General features: G+C 36.0%; 1 protein-coding gene across 1 annotated transcript in view; it reads right to left on the bottom strand.

Annotated features, from left to right (window-relative positions):
• Positions 1–12,724, bottom strand: part of TrissinR (Trissin receptor) — a 112,211-nt gene extending 99,487 nt beyond the window's left edge. The window contains exon 1 of the mRNA XM_074085646.1: positions 12,530–12,724. The gene's annotated coding sequence lies outside the window, so the exon portion shown is untranslated. The remainder of the gene's footprint in view (positions 1–12,529) is intronic.
• Positions 12,725–14,916: the final 2,192 nt, after the last annotated feature.

Below are 14,916 nucleotides of genomic sequence, written 5' to 3'. Positions count from 1 at the left end.
TAATAGACGGTTGTCAAGAAGTATGATTCATAAACACTTGCTAGCAGTCTGCTAGTTGTTGAGCTGCTGATAGACGGATTAGACGCGTTATGTTGGCCACCTTGACAAATCAAAGACAAAAAATGGTCTAATCGATAATTAAAAAAAAATTGACAGCAGTGACAGCAAATTACCAGGAAAAAAAATAAAAAGCGAGATGTTTGTTTTCCCGCCATTTCCGATCCGCATGTTTATGTTGTGCAAAAAGCCATAATTATGTTAATCATGCTATTTTTTTTTTCATATTTATTGTTAATTTATTGTTGCTAATTTAGAGGATTTTTAAATACAAATTCCTGAAAATAAATTTTCGTTTTTTTTTTTTAATTTTTGCGTAACCCTGCCTTCACTATAAATATCTTCGGTATGGTTTTTTGCTCTTGTCAAAGTCAGCTGTTCAAACTTGTGGCGGCCATTTTGTGACTTAGCAGGGAAATAAAGGAGGGTCTACGGTCCTCTAACTTTAGCAGAGCCTTGATCGACTGATTAGCGCTAACAGACGTTTATGAATCATGTTTTTAAGCATCGGGCCTTCAAGGAGCCTTCAAGGAGGCTCTAACTTTTTATGAATAAGGCTGTTAGTCTGTAGGTATAGGTTTGAGTTGTTTTTTTTGGAATTTATTATTTTATTTTTATTTATTCCTATTTTTATTTTAGTTGTACACTTCCTTAAAAATCCAATATCCGTAACCGAAACCGAAACCGGTATTTATGTTTGACATATTATATCCGTATCCATATCCAGATCCGAAATGTTATATCCATAACATCCTTGCTTTAAACTTAAAAGGGGCTTTTAACAACCTCACTTATTAATTCTATTCTGTATCGAATAATAGCACAATGAAAGAAATGTCGTAGGTATTCCAACGCTTAGCTTCTAGTGACAATTCATAGAAGTTTTTAGGCTCTCCATGTTATTCTTAATTTCCGTTAACTTTGACAAAAGGTTTAGTTTATTAATAGAATCTATCTCCCAGGTAATTAACTTTTAGCCCAAATATTAATATATACTACTCTCTCTTTTACTGCTCCTAATTAATTGTCTTAATTCATGATTATCTTTTAAACAATAAAATTAATATATTTAAATATAATATAAAAAATAATTTCATTTGACCTTTTGAATTAATTTAACAAACGATTTAAATTAATTACCGAAGATCAATAGTAAAAAGTTGTAGATCAAGGTTGCACATAATATTTAAAAAGTTATGTATCACTACTAAACTTGCCTTTACATGCGACTTCGTTCGCGTGAGCTATTAAGCCCAAAATGTTAATTGAAATTTCAGGATTTTACTGAATTCCCACGGGAATACTCCAAAGTTACACCGTGTTTTCAATTTACATTGTATGAAGAACACCAGTGAAATAAATTTTATTTCTACCTGAATTTAAACCGGAAAATCAAATACAGTTGACCGTGGTGCACTGTTAGCGGAAGTCAAAAAAGAGGTACCAGAGCTTTATCCTTACTTATGGCAATGCTACGGTGCACCTTCAAAATTAGTTTTCGGCGACAATATTTTTTTTCCAGCGTGGGTTGTCAGCAAGGAGATCCGCTTGGGCCCGCCATTTTTAGTTTGGCAATTCACCCCATCATATCCCATCTAAATTCTAAATTTAATCTTTGGTATCTAGACGACGGTTCTCTTGGTGGAAACGCCTTAACTGTTTTTTCAAGATCTACAGCAAACCTTCGAAAAATTTTCAGAAATTGGCCTCACTTTAAACTTCACTAAATGCGAAATTTATCTGCCGAACCACCTTTCTTCTGATAAAAAAATTGAAATTTTGACGAACTTTAACACGCTTCTGCCTAATATTTCCGTACATTTAAATTCATCTCTCACACTTTTAGGCTCACCCATTTTCGATGAATCAATCAACCCTGTCATTAATTGTAAACTAAATTTATTCAATAGTACGTCAAATCTCCTCTTTCAGATAAATCCCCACATGGCCCTTTTTATTATTCGGTTCTGTTTATTCACACCAAAATTTATGTATCTACTTCGCAGTTGCCCGATTTGGAAATTTCCGTCCATTCTCTCATCCATTGACGATTCTCTCCAGGCAACTCTTTCCAAAATTCTAAATATCAGTTTCAATACTTTTTCATGGACTCAGGCTGTTCTCCCATTCGATTTGGTGGTTTAGGTGTTCGCTCGTCATCCAGTGTGGCTTTACCTGCTTTCTTGTCTTCCGCCTACAGCTCGCTATCTCTCGTCGGTATTATTTTAAATAAACCACAGATACCTGTCGATGAGTTAGCCTGCCTGGCGGAGGCTGAAAAAGCTTGGTGTGACTCGTGCCCTGGAGCGGACACCCCCACGGTTAAACAGATCTAGCGGGCCTGGGACGCCCCTCGCCTTAATGCGACTCACGCTTCCCTCCTCGAAAACTGTCCGGACAATTATGAACGCGCCCGTCTATTAGCTGTTTCTGCACCCGAGGCAGGCCATTGGCTGAACGCCTTGCCATCGAGGAATATTGGCACTATTCTGGACCCAAGTACTTTGTGGATAGCAATTTCCCTGAGACTTGGGGCCAGAATATGCATTCCTCATATCTGCGCGTGTGGCTAAAACGTCGATCAACTGGGACGACATGGTCTTTCGTGTGCTAGAAGCGCCGACCGTATGTACCGTCATGGCACCATAAATGACATAGTACGTCGGTCGCTTGCCACCGCGTCAGTGCCTTCGGCTTTAGAGCCGGCTGGCATGGCAAGGGACGATGGCAAGCGTCCAGACGGCGTCACCCTGGTGCCGTGGAAGCTCGGTAGGGCCCTGGTGTGGGACGCTACATGCGTTGATACTTTCGCTCTGTCCCACATCCAGGCAACTAGCTCACGAGCCGGCGCTGCGGCTGATCAGGCCCAACTCCTCAAGCGCCGCAAGTACTCCTCTTTATTAAAAGATTACGAGTTTGCGGCGCTTGCTGTTGAGACTCTAGGGCCTTGGTCAGCCGATATGAAGTGTTTCATAAAGGCCCTTTCTTCCCGGTTGATCGACACCTCTGGGGACCCAAGAGCTGGTACGTATTTATCCCAGCGGATCGCACTTGCGGTCCAAAGGGGTAATGCGGCCAGCATCATGGGAACTCTGCCACAGGCAGATGTTTTGGACGGGGTTTTCTTTTTATAATTTTTATTTCATAGTAACATATTAGATATACTTAGTTAAGGTTTCTTAGGTAAGTTTTCTTTGTCTTCTTCTTATTAGTATTATTTTATTTAATTCAATCTGTACTTCTTTTGTTTTTTTATTTGAGTAAAAATGCGTAATAAAATCAATCTAAAACATGTACTTGCCTTATGTTTACTGACTAACTCGTCTGTATAGGTAAGGCAATTTGTATTTATTCCACGAAATAATTCCATATGTTGCACAAAAGGCATTGCCACACTAGGGTAGCTGCAATTCAAGTGTGAAATGGGCTTTTCTATCGCTGAAGTATGCCTTTTGGCGCTAAAATCATGCGTGAGTTACAAAACAACAAGGGATCTCGGCATAAAGGACCTATGATGACGGAAGTCCTCTTTAGTTTAAGTTTGTACTACGTTTTTCTGCCAGTTGTACTCGTAACACTTATGTATACTCGTACTAATAAATGAGTAACGTGAACGAATGACTGTATGACAGACAATGCACAGTTTAAACCACTAAAATTAGAGACTTGATGGCAGGCATATTTCTTGATGATTGATGAGATTTCTCATGTGTGTGCGTATGTGTGTGTAGGTATCTGGTGTTTGTATGTCTTCGTGTATATTTTTACACTGATGTATTTGTATATAAATAGCTATTGTTCTGAAAGTGACTTCTTGTAACACTACAAGTCAGTATTTTAAGTAGATGTTTCTATTACCTAAATGAGGTATCTTCGGATGGGCAACGGAGTCCTTAGAACAACTCTGTCTCCATTTGGTAGTCATTATGATAAATATCGCGACAGATGCAGTGTAGCGAAGTATATTGTGACTCCAGGCAAATCTAGCTAGAGTAACAAGGTAGAGTTGCCTTATCTTACTGTGACTATTGTGCACGATGAAAGAAAAGCTGTCATTGCCAGTGATTGTCTAGCGATAAGTTCATAATTTATATAATTTAGTATTCTGTGAAATTACGATCTATTTGTTTTGTCTAACATTTGCGCAAAATTATCACTTCACCAATAATAATACGTTACTCATACTATCCATACTAATTTATAAATGTAAAAGTGTGTGTGTTTCTTATCAGTGAGGAATGGGCTTTGATGACATTGAGAATGTAATTAAAGTACTTTCGCCGTTGGTTAAAGGATAATATATTTATTTTATGAGAATGATTAATATACAAATTTAATGATGATTAAACAAGTGTTTAATTAAATAATATAATGTCTTAAACTTTCGTAATTTTCACTCATAGTCAAAATACCACCAGCACCAGCCACTTCGAAGTCCTGAGCATCGGGAGGCCACGACAGACTTGATTTTTAACCGACTCCAAAAAACATGGAGGTTCTATGTTCCAATGTTTTTAATAAAAAGTACGTAGGTGAGGTAGATAAATAATAAATAAATAAATAAATATCACGGGACAATTCACACCAATTGACCTAGTCCCAAAGTAAGCTTAGCAAAGCTTGTGTTATGGGTACTAAGCAACGGATAAATATAATTATATAGATAGATACATACTTAAATACATAGTAAACACCCAAGACCCGAGAACAAACATTCGTATTTTTCATACAAATATCTGCCCCGACACGGGAATCGAACCCGGGACCTCAAGCTTCGTAGTCAGGTTCTCTAACCACTAGGCCATCTGGTCGTCGTGGTGGATGACTATAGGTCCACTCCTGCCGGCTCGTGCTGAGCCAAAAATTAAAAAAAATATATATTTTTAAAAGTCGCTGAACTTTAGTTCTTCAGTTTGACGAGAATGATCTATGTTTCAATTATTTGCTCATATTACAGGCCACACCCGGTGTGTAAGCTGCCCAAAAGGGAAATATGCCCTTCAGACCCACCGTACCCCTGGCCATATACCCCTGGTGGTACGGTGGGTCTTCCAAAGTTACACGATACCACCGACTGCAGTGACCCTTGAATCCTTGATGACCTAACTAGCTCTTGTGATCACGACCGTGTTGTCAATGACCCATTTACTCGTTTGCCTCCCTATACTATAACAATGAAAAAAAACGCCCACATAAATAAAATCCCTGGAGAGGCTGGCGCAATCAAACCAATAATAACGTCAAATTAGCTTACTTTTCTACGTTTAAACGTTACGCTCTCATGTCACTCATTATATTTTATTATTATTTTAAATAGCACATTTCAAATTTTAATATGAATAGAATCGCACAGTATACAGATTATTTCCAATGCAAATGTCGTGACCCAACTGGCCATGATGATAGACGTAGCCACTTTACAATTTATCAAGGAATATTCTTTTATAAGTATTAAAAGAAAACGTGCCGCGGCGGCGATAGACCTGCTTTAGTTCAATAGATGCAATTGAAAACAAATATTACATGACTTAAGTTAACGAATACAACTCCAACGTTATCATGGTCTGATTGTGACTAAGATATCTTTAATGAATGTACTTACATCACGAACTTACAACAATAAGAATATTGATGGAATGAAAGTGAAGGGGATGAAATTAGAAAAGGTTAGGTTAGCACACCCTTGTGGAAACTAAATCTGCTTTTCAGTTATTCGTACTTCACTATGATACCAGGTGTAGGTAAATGTTAACATGATCCAAAATTAGTGTTTCTAAGTAGTAAATGCTGGACAATATAATGAATTAACTTATTTGTTGAAATTTATCCGATAAAATTTGTGGTTACGATACATCAAGTTCGCACCGCAAATTTTACCTGACTAATTTCAACAAATGAGTTAATGCATTATTGTCCAGCATTTACTGAGCTAGAAACATTAATTTTGGTTCACGTTAAAATTTACCCCCGGTATTTTTTGTCATATTTAGAAGTTTACATCTCTATGCGGTTACCTTTTAGTGTAAGACCCAGAAATGACTGCAGGGCATTGACTGGCGTGCATATAAAAAAATGGTCAAGTGCGAGTCGGACTCGTACATGAAGGGTTCCGTAAACAGTTCAGTAAAAGTTTTTCTTAAAATTCTTCTAATATAAGTTCTTTTTGCTGACTGTACTTTTTGCCCCTGGTTACCAAAATACTCGTCAAGACGACAAACGAGTCCAAACTTGATGTGGTCGTGTCGTTTATTACAGAGTTCCTATGGTCACCCGCTAGCTTTATCATCAGATCAATTCCATGTTATAATAATATTGCATTGTCATCGGACTTATAGAGAGAGTTATTTGAATTTTATAGCTTAAGTATTTAATAATACAAATGTAACCAAGATAAGATGATAGGTCATCTTATCTTATTTTACCTCTACTTACTACGGCTGTACTACTCGATACCTGTATATGGAAGAGCGGTGCCCCTTAGCACAGGTATTTCATTTACTTAAAAAGGGGACACCAGCTCATTGTAAAATTAGTACTAAGTGAACGAATAAATCATTTTTCATTTTTTTTTTCATACATGCGTGTAAAATTTCAGCTCAATCGGTTGAAGATATCCACTTCAAATTTGAGTTGAAAGATTCCACCCGAGCAAACATAGTTACATTACACTGCAAATAAATATAATAAACTAAGTATATGCTTGTAATAAGTTTTTGTTAAAATTTCCTTTTTAATACAAGCATTTTTTGCCGAATGTACTTTTTGTTGACTGTACTTGAATTGTCGTCTAAATTACATATGTGTACCAAATTTCAAGTCGGTGCTATTAACTATTGAGGAGTTCCCTCCTGCAGAGACGATCCTGGCAGGACCACCAAGATGTCACTACCAGGTTATTGTATTGTCACCAAATTTATATAAGTATGCCAAATTTCAAGTCGATCGGACCACTGGAAGTGGGTCAAATTTAGCTTCCAAGATTAAAAAACAAATGAGTGAATAAAAAACAATTTGAATTCTCATCCTCCTTGGTTTTGGCTGTTTGCTTCTGAAACCATTGCCGTCTGTATAAAAAAATGCTGTCTTTGGAAATTGGAAATTTGGCGTAACTATGTTGTGTAATTAAATAATGAAAAGCTCGACTAGTGTGAATAATTTTTAAACAGTATTATAAACCTTTTAAATAGTGTTAAATACTTAGTATGATTTTTTTAGTGTAAAAAACAATAGGTAAACATAGTGGTGTGGTTCATAAATTGCTTTATTAATATTGCACAAAAACGAATAAACCACACCATCAGACAGTCGGTACATTATATTATCGAAGCTTTTATAAAAGATCATTAAAATCGCAAACTTAAAGGTAAATATTCAAACGACATAGCTACCCGTTGCTAGGCGACTCAGCCGCCTTAGCAACGGCTAATAACGCCTAGCAACCAAAAAAACGCTGAAAGAAACACGTTTCTTGTATGACGACCCCCTTTCATTTGTAACTTTATTTTATTTTTAGTATTTGTTGTTATAGCGGCCACAGTAATACATAATCTGTGAAAATTTCAAGTGTCTAACTTTTACGGCTTCAGAGATATAGCCCTGTGACAGACGGACAGACAGACAGACAGACAGCGGAGTGTCAGTAATAGGGTCCCTTGGCACCCTTTGGGTACGGAACCCTAAAAACGATACAGAGTATGAAATAATTTATACCTCGACAATAGCCCACGGCCTAAGCGAACCTTTTGTTTGATCTGTCACGACACCATTTCTAATACCTAAGATCGAAGATAATACGTATCCAAAGAAGTACTCGTAGAGTCAGGAATTTAAATAAAACAATGGCAACTTACTATCTCTCCAACGTGGGGAGCAGTATTATTTTCAGCAACGGTCTCGAATTTATTCCTACATTCTACATTACTTTTAGGGTTCCGTAGTCCTACAAGGAACTCTTATAATTTCGTCATGTGCGTCCGACTGGCCGTCCACGGCTTAGCTTAGTGACTGTTAGTTCTAGAAAAGGGGCGTTCAAAGAAATACGTAACGCAATTTTTGGAGATTTTTGACCCCCCCCCCCCCCCCCCCACCCTTCCTAAAAGTTACGTAACACCCAAATTACCATTTTTTTAGCTTTTCTAAACAACAACTGATGATGCGAATTTCCCACTTTTGAGGACATTGTCACTTGTTACAAAAAAACTTTGACGTATCGCGTAGTTTTTACAAGACTTTACGTTACGTAATACTTGAACGCTCCCAAAGCTGTAATTTTGCATGACTAATTGACTATATACTTAATTAAGTTAATCACGCCGATAAAGTACCTACCTAATGACATAAATTATTAAAAAAAAAAGGTGTCGCTGGATAGGTCTTTCAAAAACTCGTTAACGTAATATATTTGCTCAAACCTTTTTTTAATTTACCCCCGGCACAAACAAGCTAAGCAATTAGGTTGTAATTTTTTTGAAAATCACAACCTAAGTATTTATTAAAAAATTAAAAGTAAATCTATCACAGGCTAGATGGTTTTTTAAGTAACAAGGCCCTTCATTTGTGGAATAGATGAACTAAAATTTGAATTTTAACCGTGGATTTTTGATGGAGAAGTTTTTCTGGTCGTGAGGATGTCTGTAAATAATATAAATGAACTAAAAGAATTTCTTTGCTTTGGGTGAGCAGAGAAATTCTTTTAGTTCATTGATATGGACCTCCGAAAAATAACGCCTTATTCAATAAATTATGTAAATAATATGTTTGTATATACTATATACGAGCGAAGGCATTCATTGGTATGTGAGCAGCTCCCAATCCAATCCGCCGGCCCGTAAGTAGATACATCCCAAGCTCGTTCTGAGAAGAAGCCTATGACTTTGAGACATTATTATAAGCACGCAATTACAGGTTATTTAAACGACTACAAAATAATTTAATGCCCTTCATTAAATACGCATATCAAATGCCATTAGGCATAAGCCTAATCAGGCATTTTAATCCATTTCTCCTTGCTTATAAACCGGTTAATCGTCGCTTTAGATTTATTGCATCAAGATGGCACGTACCGCTTTGAAAATTAATGTCATTTAAAAAGGCTACATATTCTGACAAGACACAATGCTTTGCTGCAGCGCGTTTATTACAATGATGGACGTGATGTCATAGAGTCGAGTATTATCGCAGGAATAAACAGCTGTTTAAAACAAAAATAGCGTTGAATTAAGTCAGGTCATGATACACTGAATATGTACAAAACTTAATTTAAACATTAAAACCACTTCTGATAACGAACATTTATTCGTAGGGATACTGGTAGGTATGTTTGTAGGCCCTGCTTAATTTAAAGTTGTAAATGTCAATTAGCGTTTAATCTAAAAATTATAAATTCAAATAATATCACAGAGAGCGACCTTTTTAACGCTGATCTAAAAGTGTATGGTACTCGCAAGTGAATCTAATAATGTCATTAAATAAAACGTACGCCAAAAAAATTTATTTAATATAAATAGAACCGACTAAAGAGAACTTGAAATTAATTGTCTACTAGCTTGAAGTCGGTGCCCCAACATGAGCCAGCAGGAATGATTGAAAGTGCTGAGGTACCGACTTCAAACTGGTACCTAGATTAAGGTAAAACAAAAAAGGTTTATTATTTTTAGCTTTTCAGTTTTTTCGGCGGTTTAATTTTTTGTCAAATATGTTTCGGTTTGTATTTTCCATATGGGTAAGTTTAATTTCACATCCTATAAATGTTGATCAGGTTTTTTTTTTTGGTGGTTGGCATATATCAGTGCAATCTGCCAGGCTGTGGAATCGGCTACCGACCGACCTCCATCAGGCAATCTCCCGCCGTGGTGAGATCTTTCAGGAAAGGCTTGAAAAGGATCTGACTTACACTTTCTCCTTAAATATTTGAGAACACACCTTTGTTTTATTAGCTTTTGCCCACGGCTTCGCTCGCGTTAAATTTGTAGTAACATACATTTACTTTCTGAGATCCTTTTTTTCGTGTTTTGATTAATTTTTCGGAGGATTATATGGAAATACAAATACAGACAGATTTTCTTTTAGACCGATGGTGCAAATTTTGTAATACAAAAATCAACCTACATACGTAATTAATTATGATTCTTACCAACATACTTACTTTGAAACCCTGCTTCGCTGATTTAGGGTTGGAATTTTAGAAAACGTTAAAGTACCTACTACGCGTTTCTTTTGCCCGCGACTTCATACACGATATAAGATTATATCCCGTGAAATTTTAAAGTTCCCGCGGGACATGAATTACTGTTCAAGAATATTAAAATAGTTAAACATGAATTACTGTTAAAGAATATTAAAAAAGATCTTATGATCTATTTTAATATTCTTTAATATTAAAATAGATCATAAGATCTATTTTAATATTCTTTATTGTCGATTACAGACACATTGTACCTTTCTATCATTGAAATAATTTTGTAAATCTGCCTCAAAATTGAAACTTATTTTTATTCTGCGGAAAGTTTGCATTTTTTTAAAGTAGTCAATCAGGGATAGTGTATCTTTCAATTGATAAAAGAATTATTTAAATCAGCTCAGTAGTTTCAGAGATTACCCCAAGCAAAAAAAAAAAAACAAAGTTGAGATATTTTCCTATTCCATGGGATTTTCTTAAAATCTTTCCCTACTGCACCTCTTTATTTCTTTAGGTCCATCTATGCCAAATTTCACACCGTAGCATGCTGAACGGTTGTGTTGCTCAGAAGATGAGCTCTGGTTGAGTTCGAAACGCGTCTGTGTAAAGTGATGGTGGTGATAGATGGATTTGTGTGATTTGTGTGTGTTCTAACAGTGTGGAGGTGGAGGAAGGTCGCGGGTGAGCAAAGTAATTGTGTCAGCTCGTTGAACGTACATGTAAAATTTCGTATCTATGCTATCAGCCCTTGAGGAGTTCCGTCATCAGCAGACGACCCTGGCTGCAGCATCAGGCGGTGTATATCATATAAACGCATTGTCTTTTGCGTGTGCCATCAACTTTCGAGGAGTTTCCTTTTACGGAGACGATCTAGAAAAAAAAACTGTTACATCACCTTCCATTAAAAAAACAATATTTGTATTACTTACGTTGTCTACGCGCACGAAATCGCGGGTAAAAGCTAGTTCTAATAATTAATGACAACGTTTGTGATCAATGATCATTTATTATAGTAAAACCCTTACTGAGCACGTGGTCAAGACAGATCGAGAGTTAATAGGTGCATCAGCCCATTGTTGGCACCTCTTCCGACACGAGCCAAACTTGCTATTTAATTGTCCCACAGTTAATAACACGGATCCGCAAAATCCAATTCCCAAATCACACACAAAACCGGGAAGAATAAATATGTAAGTACATTTAGAACCTTCACTTGTTAATAAAGACAAAATTTAGACTAAATAACAAACGTGAAAGCTCTGAACGTTCTAATTTGTGTGAAATAAATTATTCACGCAAAAATAAGTCTATATAATTTTACGTTTGTCGCGTCAATACAACCAGGCTGGTACGTGAGTTTACACGTGAGCAAGCTACATAAAATTGCCAATGGGAGAAACAGTTTTCCCGCAAGATTACGCCTACGAATGTTAGAGTTTGACCCTGCGACTCATTAATGGTAATGGCCGTAGGAATCTTACATTTTTCCGGAGAAAAAGTAGCCTATGTCAATTAAGGATAGTGTACTTTTTAATTGGTGAAAGAATTTCTAAAATCAGCCACAAAAGTAATATAATTTTCTCAAAAATGACCGTTCTTTATATATCAGGAGGTGAAGTGCATAGTTTATGTCAGCGAAAAATTAAAAAGTTAAAAAGATTGCAGGCGAGCTAGCTCGACAATAAAGAATTAGCGCGCCTGCAATCAGTCACTTTTTTTTAAGTTAAAAAGGCCATGGAAATGGCACAAGTCGTATACAGCCAAGTCTAATGGCCGGTATCAGATATTTTGTTGGAACTCCGGACTTTTTCTATTGGGTCTGAAATAGCTTGTGGTGTTTTCGGTGGAAAAATACACCTGCAGTTTATTTTTAATGAAAAAAGGCGGGAAAGCGTAAGAAACATATTGGAATAAAATTAAATTTTATAATATATTTTGAGAAAAAGTTTATTCTATTTCAGAATTATTCACCATTTTTGAGAAAAGCCTTATATTAGTCTCGGCTGGAATAGCAATTGTTGGCTTCGTAGGTATTAGTTAAACGGACTCGCAAGCTCGTCCGTTTAATACTCATACTCAGCCAGCAATTGCCTACTTCCAGCCCACGACAATAATCTACTATTAATCATTTTATATATTACGATCGTTTTTGTTTTGCACAAGCTTATTTAGTGCTCATTGTTTCTTTAATTGAAACCTTTTCTTATAATTTTAATACTTACTTTAAAATATTGAATTAATTATATTACCTACTAACTTAAAATTAATTTGATAAACATAAAACAGAAAACTTACCCAAAAAAAGTATAGTTTTCCACGAAACTTTAGTACAAGTCACGAAACTTTTCCACCTTCGAATATACACCGTTAATTTTATTGTTATTGCAAAAAACTGCTAAGCACTTTTTCACAACTACATGGGGTATCAGAATGGAGTGACACACGTGGTGTTGCATTTATGTCGATGGGCGGGCGGCGACCGCGTCCGAGCCAGTCGGTGCGAGCACTGAAGAAAGCCGGCAGCGCGGCCCTTCAAGCGCCCCAGGGTGCGCCGAGCCTACGACGTCAAACAATCCATTGAAGAGAAGCACATGGAGTGATAACCCCTGTATAACATCAGGCTTCAAAAAGAAAAGAAGCTGGTTTTTTTGTAATCAGACTCGCAAAATATCATTGCTAAATGGGAAAATCTGAGTTTTGCTACCAAATTCCTGCTCATATTAAATTCTCAACGACTTGTGAAAATCAATAAGAAGATTACTTTTCTCAGTCTCATTTTAAATTCAAAAAGATTTTTAACATTTTTGGTATGGCATGTAGATAAATGGTAAATTTTTTGGGGTTGCGTAAGACCTAGAGCCCGCTGGTGCGAAAAGGGTTTTTTATATCTGTGTAACTATTTGTACCTACGGTGGGTTATAAATAGCAGTCAATATATAAATAAAACACAGACTTTTCTTAATATTCTATCAAAGAGCACCCCCTGCCTGCCTGCACTACATAGAGCCAAGAGAGGATTTAATGCACGAACAACTTTTGAATATTAAATATTACTGCAATATTCTGCCGTCAGAATGCAACACTAGCAAAAACCGTGAACAGTTTTTAGAATGTCTTAAATGACTTTTTAAATATCCGTAGGATGCCATAATTACTTATATCAACTAAAATTTTGAAAATATAGCTTTAACATTACTATCCATATAATATCACGTTATTTTGTTAAATATGTCATGATCCATCATGGAGACCAACTATAAATATCGTGTACTTAGCAGTATCGTGTATTAATGAGAAAAATCAGAAAATCTTTAAAATTGTATGTCTGTTCATTTATATCACTCAATTTCACGAGTCTAAGTTGACGAAAAGTAGGTACCCTATAGGTTTCGGTTCCCATGTCAAAATATACTTATGTACGTTCCAAACGGTCGTATACTTAAATATAATTCAGAGTTGGCAGCGCCTCTTGCTAATAAGTAAAATATAAGGTAATATGTGAGTCATTTTATACTGGACTATATTACAACTAGGTAGATATATTGCTTTTTAGAAGACCTATTTATGAGGGATAAAATGACTTCAGTGGAATTACATAGAAACGACCTAATTATTTGAATAATGTGAGGAATTTTTTGCGTAATTTTATATCAGTCAAATATAAAATAACTTTGACCCGTTTTTTATTGAGTTTCCGTATTGAAGCGATCCTTGTGAATCAGAGTTAGCGGTTTGCCGGAACAGGATCCCTTAACATAACATGAAAAAAATCAATTTATATTATAGGATTACCTAAAGATAAGGTTAAAGATTAAGTACTTACAGTACATAAGATAACGTAACGTTAAAATCGAAAAAAAAAACAATATATCTTTTAGCGATTACTTAGGAAAAGTTCGATCTAGAAGATCTGCTTAAAAAGTTCCAGTTTTTTTGGAAGGGAGAAACAAAATCACAAAAATAATTTGTTTACTTTATCTATAGTTAGATATAAGCATTTAATACTTAGGTATATCACAAAATTTACAGCCAAACAAATCATTAGATGATTTACACAAATACCTAACGGCCAGATATTATTTCCGGACGACGTCGCGAAAGTATCATGGTTATCTTAGAAAGGGAATAAATCAAGGTTTTCCGCTATGTCATTTCTCAAAGGAGAGGTAATTGAATCCTTTGTGAATTGACATTCTGTTTTACGATATGGCTTCCAACAAGCTAGTCGAGTGTTTGCTTCATGTTCTCTAAACACAATATACCTAGGGTCGCTTTTTTTTAAATCCAGTTTATTTTTACTAGGTAGGTACTTAACCAACAAAAAGTTGAAAAACCTCCGACTTTGTCATTTCAAAGTTCAATATCTCAAAATCTGCTAAACCGATTTTGATGAAACGTGTCTGTGCATCGCTAGAAAACCTGATTTTAAATAAAACGAACCGCATTCAAATCTGTCCAGCCGTTTAAGAGCTACGGTGCCACAGACGCTTTGAAATTTTACTACGCAGTTTAAAGTTACCTTTTGTAATATTTTTATAGAGACACATAAAGACTAGTCAGTAGATGAAATTGTAAGATGATAACTGTTCCTACTGGGTCTTCAATTGATAATAAGAAATCTTTGTGTTAACCTACCTACAGTTTTAATTCACTGGTTTCTTTTTTTTTTCGGTCGGTGGCGC

This window comes from Choristoneura fumiferana, chromosome 3 (genome assembly GCF_025370935.1).
Source record: "Choristoneura fumiferana chromosome 3, NRCan_CFum_1, whole genome shotgun sequence".
Classification (NCBI taxonomy): domain Eukaryota; kingdom Metazoa; phylum Arthropoda; class Insecta; order Lepidoptera; family Tortricidae; genus Choristoneura; species Choristoneura fumiferana.
The sequence above is the reverse complement of the archived record's forward strand: the minus strand, read 5'-3'. Positions and strand labels throughout refer to the sequence as shown.